We start from the raw sequence: 11724 nt of genomic DNA, 5'->3' as shown, positions 1-11724 counted from the left end.
TCAATGTGAACAATTATTTCTGTCCTTATTCACTGGCTGTAAAGTGTGTTAGTTTTTAAAAAGATACCATGTGTCATCGAAATGGAAGAAAAAGATAAATTATAATAAATCTAATGAAAGATGTTCAAGATCTGCATGAACATCTCAGAGTCTCACTTGTCAGCATGTCCACATGCCAAATATGTGTATAGGATCGTTTATTTAGCATTATTTAGTATTAAAAGACTGAAAAGAACATATATATCAATCAATCCCAGAGTACTGCTAAGTTAAAAAGTGGAGAATTAATTCAATGGACTATCACAGGGCAGAGACTGATACAGTTTTTCTGTAAGGGCTCTATAGTAAATATTTTAGACTTTGTCACAGCAAATCAACACTGCCACTGTAGCCCCAAAGTGGCCGAAGATAGTGTGTAAACACATGGATTTGGCTGTATCCCAATAAAACTTTACAAAAACAAGCAGTGAGTGGGATTTGGTGCTGCTCGGATTTGCCGACCTGTGTTCTAGATTGGTAAAAAAGAAAAAACTAGATTTCATGTATCGACAAAGACGAATGATTCAAATGATTTGAACGAGGAAAATCTGTCGCAGAAAGAAAAGTAGAATGACACCATTGACATAAAGTATTAATTCAAGCAAAACACGCTATGTGTTTTTCAAGGGGTCATGTATATGTAGCAAAAGTCTTAACATATTCATTAGACAAGGAAAAGGGAAATAGAAAACTGATTTTCAAGCTTAAGATGATTACAATTTAACCTTAGGTACATCAGCATCTTACACAGAGAAACAGAACCATTTTCCTGGCTCCTAAAAGGCTCCTGAAACCAGTCATCCCTTTAAACCCACAGATCAGAGGCTGCTGCTTTCGCTTCCACACAGCTGAAGTCACTGGACCCAGCTTTAGGCTGAAACAGCCTTGGCTCCAGCTGAGAGCTGGCTAAAGGAGAAAAGTATTTAAGTACGTGAGCCCTACCCTCCAGGGACTTCAAAATGCTTGGCCTTAGCACTTTAAGGAACTGAGAGAGTGGACTTCGGGCTGCTGGCAGTGGGATTTCTGGCTTCAAAAGAGACTTCCAGGTAGGTAGCCTCTGTTCTCAGGCTGGAAGAACAGCCGTACTCTCTGTCTCTGTATCTACTAACTGTCAGTCATGGTGCTGAACCGAGGGGCATGTTGAGACCAACCTACAGCACCCAGGACAAATGAGGCCCAGAAACCAGTCTTGTTTAGTTCACATTATTTCAGCATCACGTAAAATCCAGACGGTCTATATACTTCTGTAGGTTCCTGGCTGCTTTTGGAGAAAGTGTGAAGCTGGCAGTGTCCATCCCCAACACTTCCCAGTGGCTGGCGATAGGATGTGGCAGTAGCTGGTTTCCCCTGATAGAGCTGCAGCAAGGAAGCTGGCTTTCCTCCTGTGTTTTCTCTTTTCTTTCCTCTATCTGCTTCTCAACATAAAAACACAACTAAACACGCTTCTAACTGAAGACTCTTCTTTTCTTCTTAAGGTTTCCGGTTACAGCTGTCCTAAGTTGAGGCCAAAGTGTGCCCACTTGTTTTGGACTCTGTGTTCACAAGTGCCTCTGTCTGGAAGGCATTGCTTTCCTAACAAAGGATGTGGAAGAGTGATGTCTCTGACCACAAAAGAAAGACCTGAGTTGGCAATGGATTGAAGGGATTGTAAGAGTTATGTGCCGGTGTGTGTTCCTGGGGGACCCGGAGCTACTTCCTCCCTGTACATAACCCTACACCCCCTCCCTGAGGTGTAGGGTTATATTAGCAACCCCAGGTTCATATTCAGAGGGACCAGAGAACAAAGGTCACTTGCATATAGCTATGATGCTAGGCTAGGAAAGAGCCTCACGCACTTAGGGCAATGGTGGCAGAGTGGAAATGGTAGCAGGGCTCATGAAGGCCAAGAGAAGCCCTGACATAGTCCACTCCCCATCCCCTGCTATATCCCAGGACTCCAGAGTGTCCCAGGAGAACATGAGAAAACTCATTATTGCTTTGGAATGGTGACTCTTCCCATAAAGAGAATTGGCAGGCGGGAATGGCCCACTGTTAGAAGATGAATAGAGACTTGGAGACAGGAGCAGGAGATAGGCTGTGAATGCTTCAGCAATGATGAAAGTGGGTGCAGACTAACTCCAGCAGAGCTGCACTCCTCCAAAGTCAGCCTCAGTGGGTGATGATAGTGGCCCAGGTGCTGCTTCTCCCAAACCAGAATGCCTAAGCCCCCCTGGGAGCTTAAATTATTCTTAGGGAGTAAAGAAGAGCAGGGAAAAGGGAAGAAGTGAAAAAATCCTGAAGCTACTTAGAGACAAAGAGAAACAGTCAGGAAGGAAGTGACAAGACTTGACTTGAATCAGATTTTCTGCTGAAGGCAAAAACTGGAGTTTTAGAGATAAAAGCAGGAAGGTAGTAATGCTGTTTCTTTTTTGTTTGAGATGGAGTCTCGCTCTGTCACCCAGTCTGGAGTGCAGGAGTGTGATCTTGGCTCACTGCAACCTCTGCCTTCTGGTTTCAAGTGATTTTCCTGCCTCAGCCTCCCGAGTAGCTGGGACTACATGCGAGTGCCACCACACTTGGCTGATTTTTTTTTTTTTTGTAATTTTAGTAGAGATGGGGTTTCTTCATGTTAGCCAGGATGGTCTCGATCTCCTGACCTTGTGATCCACCCGCCTTGGCCTCCAAAAGTGCTGGGATTACAGGTGTGAGCCACTGCACCCGGCCAGTAATGCTCTTTCAAATCTAATGTGATATCATTTAAACTCAGTGCACCTGTATTGAGATCTCATGAAGAACTTGTTTCACAGCAATGCTATACCTTAAAACGCCCATCAAGCTCATCTGAGGATGGACTTATACTACCTCCTTGCAACGTTTCTTGACCTTATGAGCTGGATGATTCTGTTTGGGGTGGGGCTGTCCTGTGCAATGTAGGGTGTTCAGCAGCATCCCTTGCTTTCACCTGCCAGATGCTAGTAGCACCCACCTCCTAGTTAGGACAACCAAAAATGTCTTCACACATTGCCAAATGTCCCCTTGCCATACAAGACCTACCTCCCCACCCCAGCTGAGAATCTTTATGCTAAGGCTATCTCCTCTCCTGTGTGTAGGATCCTGGGGCATAAATTAAAACACATGGAGGTAACCTCCCAGGCATTAGCTAGCAATTCCAGCTGTTTCCCATTCCCTTCCTTTCCAGAGGATTCCAGGGAAGCAGGACCCTTGGCTGGGCAGAACCCAGATTTGCCCACCAAATGCAGAGGAGAATGGCTGGAGGGAACCAGCAAGTTCAGATGACCAGCAGCTCTAAAAGACAAAAGGACTAAGGACATCTCCAAAGAGTTAGTATAATAAGATGAAGTATGACTGCGTACTGTTAAACAGGCACTTGATAAGCTTCACTATCTTGGGATATGGGGTTTAGGTGCCTTGAGAATGAGGTTAGTCTTTGGTAGGAGACTTAAAGATACTTCATAGTGGGTGGGTCTGTTATGAATGATTGAACCTTAGTCACTCAACATGTATAGGTTGCTTTCAGGAAAAACCATCTTGGAGTGACAACTGTACCTGGAACTTAAACTGTTACGGTGGAATTTGTAATGGTGACAAAAGCCTATGTTTCTTCCAAATCCTAAGTGTCTTCAAATTCTGCCACAACTTTGATCTTTTGAGAGTTTTCAAGAAAAACGGATGAAACACAGGCTTGAGCCTAGACCCCAATTAAAATGTCAGGTTATTATTATTATTTGTTTTACATAACCAAACCACCAAATCCACTTTTGCCAGCCCATATCCTAGGCCTGTGGTGCTCTGGTTTCTTCTCTCATCTAACCAGATTTTCCTGACATACCCCAGACTTCAAAGGCCTCAAATCTGTTTTTGAGGAAATTGATACCTGTGAGGACTAGGACTCTGAAGACTGCGGCAAAATCTTCATGTTGAAGGGATGGGAAAAGAACAGTCCTGTCAGAACAAGGTAGTTTCCCAGATTCTTGCCATTGGAGGCTAGGGAAGGGGAAAATCTAGGAGAGTAGAACAGATAATTCGTTTCTCCATTTGTTTTATAAACTTGGTCCCACTCCCAGCATTGAGCAAGGCAGAGTTAAACCATCAGAAAATAATTACCCATGCAGGAAGGCAGTCCTGTCAGAACTGCATAACAGCTGCTGGTGGTCAAGTCGAGTTCTGGATTTTAGCCACCCAGCCTGAGGGTCTGTGTCCGAGAACACAGCAAGATTTGGGAGGTGGAGCACAAGGAATAGGAGGGCAGTGTCCCTTAATTGCAGGGACAAATCATCTTACCAGAATTAGATTAAGTCATTGAAAACTAGGTTGTCTTCCTGAATATTCTTGGAAGTCTATCTTGATAGGTGTGAAATCAGACATACTAGCAGCTCCTTTGAATGATCGGGGATTGGGGTTCCCTAAGCTTCAAATCCCTCAGCTGTGCCAGAGCTACGCTACTCAAGGCTGCTCCTCAGTGCCATGAGACTTGCACAGGGGAGGCTGGGGGTGGGGGAAATGGACTCAAACACAAAGCTTGTGCCACCTACCAGGCAGTAAGTCAGTCGTTTTTTCTCTGACCAGGTGTTTCCTGTCTCGGCATCTATAAAACTGTGGCAGGATAACTTGTTAGCTTGAAAATAGGGTAAAATCTTGACTCTTGATGGTTCTTAAGTTTTGGTGATGAGAATGAGACACAAACCTGGATTTCTGCAAGAGAAAGGACAAAGATCTTTTGCAGGCTGGGTCAGGGGAGATGAGAAGCAAGTCCCTTGAGACCCTATGTCTGGTAGTGAACACTGCTGCCCAAGTGTGAGGGTAAGTCTTCACTGTCCTGTTAATGAGACTAAGGCATGGGGGGTAGGATTGAAACAAGTAGCCCCAGTAGTGCTTTTAGTCATTTGCTTTCTTCTTAGTGGGGAGAAGGAAGGTCAAGGAGTCACTAAAGCTGACACAGGATGTTGGGTGAATGAAACTGGTTGAGCCATGAGCAGCTGTTTAGAGACTGACAGTAATGGGCCTGGCTTACTGGTGTAAGCTACAATGCCTTGTTGGACTCCTTGGGCATTGGAAATGGAACAGGTCTGACTTTTGTCAACTGGGGCCTCTGGCAAAGGGAGTCGGCCTCCCACCTGGAGGTGCCATTGGTGTCTTGGAGTTGTGGCCCCTCTGACAGGGCTACCCAGGTAGACCTCTTTTGGAAAGTAGCTCTTGGCTTGCTTCTTGAGTTCCCATTGAAATGGAACACCTCATCTCTAGAGGCTTTGTGACTTAGTCCTGAAATCATCATTTTGGGATGGGTCAGCTTGCACCCAAAGACTAACAAGGTAGAAAGCACCCCAAAAGCCTTGCTTAGAAATAGCCACGACATAGCCAAGAATGAAACAGTCCTTACCCAGTGGTATCTTGGCTTTATGTGGAAAAGTAGCTGTAATTCCTATGGAGAAACTGCATCCTACCTACTCTGCTACTGGGGAGGAAAAGCCACTGGCCCAAGATGCCCTCCTTTGTGCTTGCCTGAGCCTGCCTCAATGAGGGTCTGGCTGAGTTGAAACCTCAGTGTCCACTGGGCTGATGCAAGTCCTCAGCCTCAGAGCCAGCCCTGCAGAGCTAAGAGTGAATGTGGTTGCCCCACTCAGAGCAGAATTCAAACTCCTGGGCTATAAATGGCCTAGCTGTTTGCCAGTTCATGTTCTAAGTGGAAGAACAGATCAAAGAGTCCTCTCAAACTGGAAACTATCTGGGTCACTCCCTCAGATACCCATGGCAAAGGCTGGTTCTGAAACTAACTAGAATCAAGCTGCTGATTGAACTGAAGTGTGTTTTGATGCATAGGCTACTGTTGCACACCAAACTTCTGACTCCTGCCACAAGCTCATGCCATATCACAAAAGGTAGTTCCCTTTTCCCTGCCTGGAAGATTGACTTTGTCAGCTCTGACCCCCGTCTAAGACTGTTTCTCCATAGATTCCTCCTCAGGTTACTTATGAGCTTATTTTCCCTAAGCCAAAAGGGAGGTCTTGGGGACTCAAACCTGTTAAATCTTAGTGTCCTATCCCTTTCACCTGATCTACAGAAGGTCTGGGTGTGAGCAGGGAATGCTTAGATAATAGCTGAAGTTGTAGCTCCTGGGATGGGACATCAATTTTGTGGAGATGATGGGAGAGCAACAGACAAGCCAGCATCAACTGAGGTGACCTTATACCCTAGGAGGTGAGAAAGAAAGAGGGGCATTAATGACACCCCTCTCAGAACTGTGCTGGAGTCTTGGTACAGAAAGGAAAATCCACGGCATCCCCCCCAAAGTATAGCAATCTGACTGCTGGGTCTGCCATCCTCAGCCAGACAGCTGATGGTTTAAATGCCTGTCTTGCCCCGTCCTCTAGATGATGCATTTGTTGGTCGTCATGGCTTTATCCACAAAGTGGCACTTACCTTTGATAAACACTGGGAAAATTGAAATTCATGTTGAACATGAACGTTGGGTCATTGAACAATGACCCCCTTCTCAGAACTGCCCTGAAGTTTTGGTACAGAAGGAAATTCCATGACATGTCCCTCAAACCACAGCAATCTCACTGCTGGGACTGCCACTGTCAGCCAGACAGCTGATCTATTTTGTCAAGTGGATAAATGCAACCCAGCTGGCATTATCAACAATCTAGACTGACTCTCCTCAGGCAGACCCCCAGAATAGATGGAACCAGGAATTTTCAGGCTTACCAGCTGGCTGGGAGGCTATGCTGGAGCCACTGTCAACCTGTGCTAAGTGGTATAGATCTAACTTTGGGTAAGGTAAAATTGTAAACGCTGTGTCCAGGGATGCTCTGTTCTACATAACTGTAGCTTCTACTCAAGCTGTACTTCAGTTTGCCTCTTTCCTAAAACACATTGACTTAGACCCTTAGTGGTGGTCATAGGAGACCTGGAAGTGTTTAGGGAAATTCTACCTGGGTCCTGGCAGACACCCAGGCCAGCCTAGCTCACTGGCCAGGATTGTTACGGATGTGACTCACCCTAGACCTCTTCCTTGTGAGGCAAGGTGCAGTCTGTGCAATTGCTAATACATCTTGTCCACCTGGGTTAATGCTTTGGGTTAATACAGAAACTTAAGGAGCAAGCTACTTGGCTTTCTAAGGTAGATGTTGATGGTTTGAAATCTGTTCAGCTGGAACACTGCGGGTTATAGCTAAGCTCAATATTACAGGCTGGTCTAATTGTGATGCTTAGAGCACAAACTAGAATTTTTGTCTTGGCTCATGTTGGCCATATTAATCATACTGGTTGAATGGCATGCTCACAGAAAAAAATCTGCCGGAAGCCAAGACCCTATAGAAACAAGGGAATGATGCTGTTGCAGGGCAATCCTCAAAGGCGTTTCTACGTATCTTGTGATGACTTATGTCCTGGACCAGCTTTTTAAGGACTCTTGTATGGCAAACCAGCAGGGACGGTAGAGATGCGGTCTCTCTGGGGCAGAGGACAGACTAGCTTCCTGACCAGAATAAAGATAATGGCTTACTACTGTCACCTGGCTGTCCAATAGTCATTTCAAACTTAATGTCTAAATCTGAACTCTTGATCTTTCCAAAAAATTGCAACTCTTAGTTTTCAACTAATGTTAACTATTTTCTGTTGCTTGGGCCAGAAATCTAATGTGTCATTCTTTCATTTTGAAATCCTGTTGGCTGTATCTCTATATATCCAGAAACTTGCCACTTCTCACCATCTCTATTTCCACACTGGTGTCAGTCTGGGCCGTCTCTGGTCTAGGCTTGCAGCAGAGGCAGGGCTTAAGTGCATTTCTGGCCCATCCATGCAGATATCCCCTTTGCCCTGCTTCTCTCCTGGACTGGAGCCTCTGCAGAGAGCTGTGCTGGAATACTCTGCACTTCTTGGCTTTCCCTTCTCCTTGGCTGCTGCACTTCCAGCTTTCTCTGCTAACTCAGCCCTAGCACACCTGCTTGCCACCAGTCAAAATGGCATCCCTCCTCCTCTGCTGTTTCTCCTTTCACACTTTTTGTCTTTGAATGCTACTTCTGCCCCCTGGACTTCTAACCCCTCCCAACCTTTCAGTTCATGGAGTTTTAGTGGGGTTTCAGGAGGGAGCACAGATAACCATATGCCCAATGTTCCATGTCTAACTGAGCACGAGAGGTAATTTCTTAAATATAACCAGCCTTACCATATAGCTACTATATATTCCTCAAACCACAGGAATCTGATTGGTGGGTCCCTTAACATTAGCTCCAAACAACATCTTATGTGTAAGTATATTACTTCATAAGCTGTGCCTTGAAAGTATTAGGGATATTGCTAGCATTGCTAGAATGTTAAGTTTTAAAATCGTTAAATACATTCAGCAGGTAGCCTGAGGAAAGTTGGAACATTGCCTGGAAGATGGAGGTAATGTTACTAGTGCAGGGAATACCTAAGAATTGTTTAGATGTAAGAACTCAATTTATTGGCAAGCTTGTGCTTTGCCCCATTTGCACATCCTGATAATGTGTTTTCTGTAAGTTTTAATGTGTTATTGAACACCAAGAGCATGATTTCCTACTACATGTAGTGTGTTGACGTTGCATATTACAAAAAGGTCTCTATGCTAGGCATGATGGTTCATGCCTATAATCCTAGCTATTTGGGAGGCTGAGGTTGGCAGATTGCTTGAGGGCAGGAGTTTGAGACCAGCTTGGGCAACATGACAAGACCCAGTCTTTAAAAAAAAGCTGGTACGGTGGCACATACCTGTAATCTCAGCCCTTTGGGAGGTTGAGGCAGGCAGATCGCTTGAGTCCAGGAGTTCAAGACCAGCCTGGACAACATGGCAAAACCCTGTTTTTTTAAAAAAGTATACAAACATTAGCTTGCCATGGTGGAGCATGCTTGTAGTTCTACTCTGGAGACTAAGGTGGGAAGGTGGCTTGAGCCCAGGGACTCAAGGCTGTGGTGAGCTATTATCATACAGCTGTACTCCAGCCTGGGCAATAGAGTGAGACCCCATCCCTCCTGTACCCCCAAAAATCCCTGCCCCCAACCCCCAGAAGTCCACTTTAATCCAGTTCAACGTATATGAACATGAAATAGCTAATACCTTTTCAAAACAGCTCCTTGTACCTCATCTTAGGTCACTTTGTAACTTATAGTTAGTACATTAAACAGAAGTGTAGATGTTTGAGTGGAACAGCAGCTCCTAGATCTAAAAATTGTAGCACTTCTAAATTAACAAGCGAAAAAATATCAGGTCAGCCACTCTAAGGAACAAAGTAAATTCAGCAAAAATAAATAGGACATACAAGTAGCTAAATGGAAGCTAGATGAATTTTGCCTATTACCAAGTGGACTGTCAGCATGGATTAAAGAGCACAACTGTTTTTAGATTAAGGGAAGGCAGAGATGAAAAAACAGGTGGGGTGATGTTATTGGACAAATGGGAATTTAAGAAAGGTTGAGACTATTAAGCAGGAACAGGACAAACTGGGATTTTATATACTGTAATTGTGACTTAAGTTGGAAATATGGTAGTCAAACCTGATCTACCTCTAGCCAACTGTAAAAGCAAAAAAAACCTCCCAAAAAACAAATGAAACTTGATAAGAATAATCTTAGTGGGGCAGTTGAAAATACCTCTTAACAATGACCAGACTATCTGGTAGGCAAAACAAAGTATATGAATAAAGCAACTATGCAAAGAACATACTTTCTGTAGAATATACAGGATATATATTTGTCCACTTAAAATTTTCAAGGGTCTTTTCTGATTAATAAAACTAGGAATGAAATAAAGATGAATTCTTAGTTTGAATTGAGAAATTATGAGAATAGATACCTAGATTCAATAAGAAATCAAGATAAACCATAACAATGAAAAGGGAACATTTTATACCAAAAATAATGGGACACAATTTACGCTGAAATCTGAGGGCATGTGTTTGCATATTTTTAAGACTGAAAAATGAGCTGGATGCTAATTTCAGTAGCTTGGTAAGAAAGAGGAAGAGACACTTATTATAAGTAATATTTGTTGAACATATACAAATGCCAGGCACGGCTTTACATGCAGTAGTCCTTTCAGTGAATTAGGTGCTCTCATACCATTTTACAGAGAAAACAGAAGCAGAAGAGGATCAGTCATGTTCTAGATCACACAGCCTGACACTGACAAGGCTGGGATTCCAATGTAGGGAATTTGGCTCCAAGCCCATGACCTTGACCACCATGCTAGACTTTTTCCTTCATGTTGAAGCTGAATGAACTAGAAACAGCGAAGTTTAAAAGGATCTGGCTCTTTGGAAACTGAAATATATAAATCTCTGGTAAAGTTGATTCAGATAGCAGGAGAGTAAAAATATGATTGAGAACGAGAAAGGCAAACCAATAACATAATTAGAAGAGATTACAAAATACACGAGAACATTGGGTGTGACTCATTGGCAATTCAAAAACCTAATTTCGCTTCCCTAGCAAAACATGAGTATCCAAGATTGACTTCATGTACTTGGCAGGACAGGCTGTGTTATATTGTAACCTTGAAATTTCAGTGGCTTAACACCACAAAGATTTCTTTCACAGATTAAACTGGACAAATAGGAATTTATTTGTCCTAGATGTTCATCACAGGCTAGCTGAGGACTCTGGGCCTCGGGTCATTGTCCTCTAGGACCAGGCAGGTGGAGTGGCCATTGTGAGGTGGTGATGTGGCAGAGGGTAAAATGGATAAATTGCAAACTGACTTTCAAAACTACTGCCGAGCAGTGACATCTATCACTTCTGCTACCAGCCAGACAAGTCACTTGGTGTCACATAACTTCAAGGGGATGGCATAGGGAGAGCAATTCTCTGTGCCCCAGGGGGGAACCAGAAATAAATCATATGCCACAGAATGTTGTCCCAGTAGAACATCTTCTAATTTTTATTTTAGTTATTTGTTTTGAGACAGTTTTGTTCTTGCTGCCCAGGCTGGAGTGCAATAGTGTGATCTTGGCTCACTGCAACCTCCGCCTCCCGGGTTCAAGAGATTTTCCTGCCTAGCCTCCTGAGTAGCTGGGATTACAGGCGCCTGCCACCACATCCGGGTAATTTTTTTTTTTTTTTTTTTTTTTTTTTTTTTTTTTTTTTTTTTAGAGACAGTCTTGCTCTGTCGCCCATGCCGGAGTGCAGTGGCGTGATCTTGGCTCACTGCAAGCTCCGCCTTCCAGGTTCACGCCATTTTCCTGCCTCAGCCTCCCAAGTAGCTGAGACTACAGGAGCCTACCACCACGCCTGGCTAATTTTTTGTATTTTTAGTAGAAACGGGTTTCACCATTTTGGCCAGGCTGGTCTCAAACTCCTGAACTCAGGTGATCCACCCACCTCGGCCTCCCAAAGTGCTAGGATTACAGGCGTGAGCCACCGTGCCTGGCCTAATTTTTAATACCCACGTTATCATAGAATATTTGTATCTCAATATTTTTTGGGCAGTTTAGGAAAAATTTGCTTACATTTAAAAACTTAGTGCAACACTTTAAACAATCTGTGGGGAAAGTTCATGTTACATTCCACGTAAAGGTAGAACTTGAGAATCCTCAACAAAAGTGATATGTGTCTCTGATGTGCCAAGAAAAGCACCACAGGTTTACTGAATACAAAGCAACTGTATTAATTTTTGGTGATGAAGAAATGTTTTAAGCTTTTTATGTCCCAACATTACAGTTGCTATTTTCA

The sequence above is a fragment of the Symphalangus syndactylus genome, chromosome 3 (genome assembly GCF_028878055.3).
Source record: "Symphalangus syndactylus isolate Jambi chromosome 3, NHGRI_mSymSyn1-v2.1_pri, whole genome shotgun sequence".
Lineage (NCBI taxonomy): Eukaryota > Metazoa > Chordata > Mammalia > Primates > Hylobatidae > Symphalangus > Symphalangus syndactylus.
The sequence above is the reverse complement of the archived record's forward strand: the minus strand, read 5'-3'. Positions refer to the sequence as shown.